The sequence below is a fragment of the Alosa alosa genome, chromosome 15 (genome assembly GCF_017589495.1).
Source record: "Alosa alosa isolate M-15738 ecotype Scorff River chromosome 15, AALO_Geno_1.1, whole genome shotgun sequence".
Taxonomy (NCBI): domain Eukaryota; kingdom Metazoa; phylum Chordata; class Actinopteri; order Clupeiformes; family Clupeidae; genus Alosa; species Alosa alosa.
In genome coordinates this window covers 19,809,034-19,816,844 of record NC_063203.1, presented here as the reverse complement: position 1 = coordinate 19,816,844, position 7,811 = coordinate 19,809,034, and the positions used below count along the sequence as shown (strand labels likewise).

The following is a 7,811-nucleotide window of genomic DNA, read 5'->3' as shown; positions in this document are numbered from 1 at the left end:
GCATATTAGCACTTTGAATGTATTGTTGGGTATAAATAAGTACAAAGTGTGTGTTCAAACAATTAATTTTCAGCAGAGACGTCCGGTAAATGTACTCCGATACGCCTTTCAGCCCCATCTTTATGGCGGGCAACCATGACTAATCTTGGCAAATGCTGATCACGCATCACGCACTCCATACATTGCCGTTAGGAAACTGCTGAAGTGCATCTCGACTTTCTTCAGAAAACAGAGTCTGCTGCGAAGTTGGATATGCTAAGAAATTACCTTTTGGTCTTTTCGGTCATTTAGATGGGGGAAATGGAGTTCAAACTTGCGAGAAGTGGGACTTTCGGAGTCGCTGCACGTACGGCACAGTAGTAGCGTGGAGGTGTGTTGCAACGCGGCTGTAGGGGGAGCGGCGCCACATCAGATTTGGACGGACTGCTTCTCCATCTCCGCATTACGCAGAGAAATTCTCACCGAAATTTTGGATTCTCCTCTACCGGGGAATTGGGTCATTTGTACGGACAAAGGTTGGGCTTGGACGTCGTTCTGTTGCCAACATTTATCCGTCATCGACTACATGTGCTTGTGCGTTTGTGACTTTTTCCAAAGCAGTTTCTGTTCTGCAATTTCTTTTGTACAGTCTGCGTGCTGTTCACGCCGCCAAGATTTCTACCTCCTCTTTTGGAAAGTTTGGAACTGGAGAATGGAAGTCGTCCTACTCTAACCTGAATCGGAGAGGACATATCACCTCAATTGCCGTTTGAGTTGTGAAAGTGGGTAAGTAACAGTTTATTTCTGAGCTGGTTTTACACAAGCATATGGAACCCTATGTAGGTTAAACGTTAGTACGTTGGAACTGTAAACACTAACAACTTCTCCCCTCGACGTCCTTTGTGATAGTAAAACCTAATTTGACTAACTCATATGAAGCGAACTATAGTTCTATAGCTATACGTTGTTACTTGTTGTGGGTGCATTATAGGCTACGCCATGCAATCGCCATAGGATCACTGTATAGGACGAAATAGATCATCTGCTTCATTTGGCACAGCATGAGAGCAGTTTCTTAAGAACGACTTCTGTAGTGTAGACACTGCATGTATCGGCACATAAAAACTGACTGTTGTTAGAAAGCGCTGTGTTGGGCAAACATGTTTTCTTACCTCATGTTGACGTAAATTCCATTGATCATCAGTAGCACTATGAAAGGCAGCTTCAATGTTTTATTCAGAAGTATGAAGACAATGTCTAATGTCAAAATTATTACCATGATAAATGAATAAAAACTAGTGCTGTGTGTAACCCACACTTGCCTGTGTAAGACCAAACAAAGCCAAATGTCCCTTTTTGCTTGGACATTGAGTTAAAGAGTGCAAAATGCAGTAGTTCAGCGCATCTACATTAAAGAATGTTCTACACTGTGCATCTGCGGTAGCGTAGCCTATCTCTGCATTCTTCGATCCGACAGCCTTCGGCACTCCGTGGTGCGCTGAGGACGGCAGCTGTTCATGCCCGGTGGTGCTGAAAGTTCAGCAGAGCGCCTTTACACGAGACATCTCCGTGAAAAATCAAATCAATAGAGTATGCTAACAGATCTATACATTCATTAGAACATCTCACTATTATCATGTGCCAATCACAGAAAACCCTCTTCAAGTAAGCATGCCAATATTGCCATGTCACATCCTACTTTGTCCCTGATATTTGGGTCTGTTGGGTAGGCAATGTAGTTGAATGCTTGTGGCATCAGTGGAACACAAGAATATAAGTAAGCATAACTGAGCTGGTGATTTCTTATAGGCCGAGAGCATTTCGTTAGCCCAAAATGTGTTGTATTCGAGTTCAGGTACATTGATTTCTAAGACATGCAGAAGTGTGTTTGTTCCATATCCATGGCTCATTTCAAGGGTCCAGGTCTGGGCATGACTGTATGAAGCTTTCAGTAAAGGTGTGGATTAGAGATATGCCTATTAAAATGTGATTAGCAAGTATTTGTATGTGTTTATATATATATATGAGTTGATGAATGACAGCAAAGAGCTGCTGCATTTTCTGTCAGTGTTGTGGATTTCCACATTCCCATTATCCCCAAAGTCCATCTGGGTGTGACCAGCACTAATCCAACTGCATGTATTCCTCCTGGTCGTTCCATTAAAATGGCTGCAACATGGGATTGCTGGGGCAGGTGAACTGCTCTACTGTAAAATCCTCAATTTTTGCCCCCATGCCCCCCACCCCCACATCCACACCCCACCTGCGGTCCTCTTGTAATCATCCCTACAGGTGGGCTCTGGGGGGGAAAGCCTCCTGCTTCACTGTTTGCCCCCGTCCATGATGACAATTTGGGGGGGGGTGGAGGAGCCTGCGGACCTGAACGGACTTGTCTCTCCGTTCTCTCCCACTGCTATCTCTTTCTGCTCCTCCTCAGCCTCACACCTGGCTCCCTTCATGGGGACATGGAGGCACTAGTTCTGTATTACGATCCACCCATCACTTCCTGTGCTGATTTAAAGTTGTCTCGTAGGTCCTCTTTAGGTTTGTGAGCCTGGCAGGACTAGTGGATAGGAAAATATATGCCATAATTAAGTGTGGAATGTGGTGCCCCTATCCGTAGTCATGCTATGAAATGGGAAATAATGGGAAATATTGCAACACCTTTGACATCAGGGACACTTCTAAGGAAATGAGTTTCAGAAGCATTTTAGCAAGCCAAAGTGCCAGAGTTGTAAATCCAAATGTCACTGTGAGGATACAGAAATGAAGTTTACAGCAGAGACGTTGGCACATAGTAGCCATAGTGATGGCATGTCCATGGCCATAAATAGACCAACATTATGTAGACTAATTTGCAGCTTATTCCTCACATTGCACATGTGTGTACGTATATCAGGTCTCTTGTCTGGAAGATAGTTGCTGGGAACTGTAAGGATTATTACCAGGTCTTTTTTTAGCCCGGTAATTTTATAACAACATTGATTTCTCCCCTTTGTGTGGGCAGGCATACCTCACAGGCCAAGTAAATGTTTGCCCAGAGTGATGACATACTCTCACGTCTTTTCCTTTCCAGAAGACAGTACTAATCTCACCCACCTTTACAAATACTCTCCTTTCAACCATGAGAACCTACCCATCTCTGCTAGGCCCCAAACATCTATAAGGTGGTACACAATACCATCATCATACTACATCACAGCAATACCCATTGATTATATGAGCTAACAGTGTTATGGCATTAGTTGGACAGCAGCTTGCACTCATTGAACTCTTTGGGAATGGTGTTTACCCCTGAAGCCAGTATGCCCTGGTGTACTAGCTGCCCTAGCCTGCCCAGTCAGGCCTGAGACCTCCCGTTGAGTCTTAGAGATTCAGAGGAAGCACAGCGGGCAGAGACGGCACGTAGCGAGCATGTCACGGGAAGCACACAGGCTTGAGGGGCTGTTGGGCAAACACAATTCCTCCATTATTCTCTTAACTAGCCATGTGTGTTTGCGCCTGCAGTGCCCATGCGTGTGTGTGTGTGTGTGTGTGTGTGTGTGTGTGTGTGTGTGTGTGTGTGTGTGTGTGTGTGTGTATGGCCTGCTGTGAAGCCCCTGGCTGCCTCTGTCCTTGCCAAGAGAAATCTCAATAATCCTAGAGAGGTGCACCAGTTCTTGCCTTCCATGGCAAATGTGAGGCTTATCAGCTGAATTGAAATTCACATGTGTGGGGCTACCAGTGTAGACCATTGGCAAATTTCCTCCTCCAGGATTGGAGCTGTTTGGGGAAAATTGGGAACATGGTTATGAATAAATCAAAGGGGCAAAAGAAAACAATAAATACCCAGGTCTTTGTCAAAAAGTCACCAGTCCTGCATGGTGCATTGTCTTAGTCATTCTGCTGTTGTCTCATTCTTTTGTTCACCTGTGACCATTTGGGTTTGGCTGGAAAGAGTTCATCTTCGGGTGGCTGCTGCAGCTATTGTTTGACATTTGAAATGGCATTTGGTGGCCCCATCATTTGTTTTAATGCTACATGTTTTCTTTGCCGTCGTATCTTCTAACCTCGCACAATGGGGCAAACGGATGCACTCGGAATGTTCCATCCTGGCCTTTTTTAGACAATGGAGGGACCATTCTCTTATCACCAACCCAGCAGCTGTTGGAATGGCCCCAGGCTGCATGTGGGATTGATTTCTCCCTCTTCCTCTCACTCTCTTTCTCTCACTCTCTTCCTCTCACTCTCTTCCTCTCACTCTCTTTCTCTCTTTCAGTTTGTTATTTTTTCATGAGTGCTTTTTTTCCCCTTGGAATCACTGGGTCATTATGTAATGGTGATATGATTGTGTGTCCGCACACACACTGGTCTGATTGAAACATCTCTGGGTCTTGCTCGGCTGGCCGTAGGGTGCCCTGGGGGCAAGAGGGGTGACATGACGGAGATTCTACTGCCCCGAAAACCCTTAAGGGTTGAATGGGGCTCGTGGACTGGGGCGCTGGGAGGGCAGATGGAGCTCCATCAGTCTCGCTGACACTGACATCAGCACCCGTCTCCCTGTCCCATCTCTCTGCTCAGATAGCCCATCTTGCCGTCACCCACGGTGGCATGTCAATTAGTCAGTCCCTCATGGAGTCCATTCCATTCGCTGCTGCTGGTGGTGCTGGTGGTGGTGGTGGTGGTGGTGGTCGTGGTGGTGGTCGTGGTGGTGGTGGTGGTGGTGTTAGAGCAAGGTGGGCAGACAGATTCACATGGGCCCCCGCATGTTGTCACTGCACTGCTCAGAAGCTGTGTGGCATTTGTAGCGTCTTTGATTAGCAGTCATAGGTGTCTCTTCAGAAGTCTGCACCTGCACTTGCAATCAATACATGTCGAGCCAGATTGAACAAAGAAAGACAAAGTTGTGGTGAAGAGGTGATTGATATCTCTTTGGAGGTCAAGCTGTCCCTTAGTTTGAAAAGTTATAATACCCCATGGTCCACAATATGGACATGAATCACAGTCACAGCCTGGCTCTCCTCTCAGCACCATTGATACACTCGTCACACTTCTTCCATAGATCTGCATTAGATCAGACAAAGAGCCATCCTTTTACAGTAACACTTCACCTTTGCCCTCTCTGCATAGACTGATCTTATCTGATTATATGGTAATCTTATGAATTTCCATTCACTTTGAATGTATGACCCGACTGGAAAAAAGAACAGATGTGAATGTTTAAATGGGTCAGAGGCAAAAGAGTGGTGGAGGACAGAGATAGAAGGATGGAGGTGGAGGAGAGAGACAGAAGGATGGAGGCGGAGGAGAGAGACAGAAGGATGGAGGTGGAGGAGAGAGACAGAAGGATGAAGGTGGAGGAGAGAGACAGAAGGATGGAGGCGGAGGAGAGAGACAAACGGAGGAAGGTGGAGGAGAGAGACAGAAGGATGGAGGCGGAGGAGAGAGACAGAAGGATGGAGGCGGAGGAGAGAGACAGAAGGATGGAGGCGGAGGAGAGAGACAGAAAGATGGAGGCGGAGGAGAGAGACAGAAGGATGAAGGCGGAGGAGAGAGACAGAAGGATGAAGGTGGAGGAGAGAGACAGAAGGATGGAGGCGGAGGAGAGAGACAGAAGGATGAAGGTGGAGGACAGGAATGGAGGGATGGATGAGATGGAGCAGGCAGTAAGAGGGACAAATTAAGACAACATGTCAGAGTCTCTCTGAGGAAGAGGATTGTTCACCTCACAGTGACCAGGGCCAAGATTAATAGCCTGCATTTACTGTACAGCACCAGTAAAGAGCCCTTTCCCCAAACAGACATTTAGCATTTCCACAACCCCCCTTACCGTTCCTCTTTTTTACATTTCTTATCTTGGGCTTTTCCACCTTTTGTGTTCTATTTCTTGGTTATCTCTCTTCCAAATTTTATTTTTTTCTCTGCTTGTGTTCTCTTGGTATGTTTTAATAGCATGGCGGGAGATTCTGAGTATGTAGGAAGTTTCATAGCAACTCCTGTTATTTCTTTATATCATGAAAGGTGAGACAGGGGCAATATGTTGTCTTTTATCAGCTTATAGTGTGACTGTAAGGAGAAAGTATCTTAGCTTGATTGTTTTGTCTACATCCCTATGACCATTGAACATACATCTTCATACATCTTCACCATACTTGCTGTCATGCAATATTTCATAATATTTTTCAACATCTCAGTCTGCACGGCATTCTTAACCACCTCTCCATCTGACCATGTAGTAGTGACACACAGAGGAAAAATGGACTGCGATGCTCTGAAGTCCGTCAGACATTTGGAGAAACTGTCTGTGCACCTCTCCTTTCTCTTCCCACAGCCGTTAGGTGCTGCATAATTTAACGGAGGAGGGTGTTTTAATGTCATGAAACAGCTTGGGGCTCAGCAGGGGGGGCCGTACGATAATTGGTGTGTTTTTTCATCCGACGCCACGCTTCTTTAAACGCCTTTTAAGTTCGGGGGCCCTTCCCGCGGTCCAGCGCAGACGTGAGGAGTAGCCAGCAACCACTCATAGCTCTCCCAGGAGACAAGGGTGCCCACCTAGGATAAAAAAAAGAGAGAGAGAGAGATAGAGAAAGAGAGAGGGATGGAGAGAAAGAGAGAGAGAGGGATAGAGAGAGAGAGATAGAGAGAGGGGAGGAGAGAGAGAGAGAGAGAGAGATGGAGAGAAAGAGAGAGAGAGAGAGAGAGAGAGCGAGAGAGAAAAAGCTCCCCTCCTCCTCCCCACAGCGAGTCACACCTATACCCAGCCAGCCAGGCAGCCATTCCCCTGCGCTGTCAGGTACTCGGAATGGATAATGGTGAAGCTCACAGATGGACCGTGGATAAGGTTTGACCCTTCTATCTTATTTTTTTCTCTTCTCTCCCTCGACCTGAATCACTGTCATACTTACAGTGCTGAAACTGTGGAAACTATAACATAACCCTAAACCTCCTGATATCAGCCTGGCCCACTGAAATAGATAAGTCGTCCATTAAGTCTAGTGGGAGTGAGCGGGCAGTCATGCCATTGCCAAGGTCATCGGCGGCCCAGGTTGCGTTGGCAGCCTCTCGGGCTGTGGGGGGATTTGTGTTTACATGTGCACTCGATTTGGCCGTGGAGCGAGTGTTTGTCTCTACGCTGCAGCAGCAAACAGACACAAGATTGTGTACACAGGCAGGCAGGCAGGACGGCAGGCAGGAAGGCAGGCAGGTTGTTTGGTGTCACTATCACGCACCAGACAGTTCAGTGTGAGTTCAGTCATGCACACATGCTGGGGTGGCTCTGCTCATTCTACAGGGTGTGTGTCTGTCTGTGTCTGTGTCTGTGTCTGTGTCTGTGTCTCTCTCTCTGTGTGTGTGTGTGTGTGTGTGTGTGTGTGTGTGTGTGTGTGTGTGTGTGTGTGTGTGTGTGTGTGTGTGTTGTGGGTGGGGGGTAATGTGATGCCTGATAACATTCATTGCTGAGGTGATGCTTTGGTGTTGACCTGACAGAGAGTGGAAAGCAAATTGATTCAGTCAGTACACAAACATAAAGTGCCTCCACCACAGTGTGTGTGTGTGTGTGTGTGTGTGTGTGTGTGTGTGTGTGTGTATGTGTGTGTCTGTGTTTGTGTGTGTGCATGTGTGTGTCTATGCACTTTGATGTGTAAGTTAGTCAATTTGTGTGTGTGATTTGTGTTTCTTTCAACCTCTTTTGTGTTTGGATCCATTCTGTATGTGTGTGTGTGTGTGTGTGTGTGTGTGTGTGTGTGTGTGTGTGTGTTTGTCTGTGGTAGTGAGTGGGAGTTTTCTTTGTGAGACTGTTGGTGTGCACATCCCTTGTGCCTCAAACCCCATAAATCTGGGGAGTCAGTTAGGGA

The 7,811-nt window shown here is 46.6% G+C and overlaps 1 protein-coding gene across 1 annotated transcript in view; it reads left to right on the top strand.

Moving 5' to 3' along the window:
- The first annotated feature begins 241 nt into the window (after nucleotides 1-241).
- Nucleotides 242-7,811, top strand: part of robo1 (roundabout, axon guidance receptor, homolog 1 (Drosophila)) — a 279,922-nt gene continuing 272,352 nt past the window's right edge. Inside the window, 1 exon segment of the mRNA XM_048264324.1 lies at nucleotides 242-765. The gene's annotated coding sequence lies outside the window, so the exon portion shown is untranslated.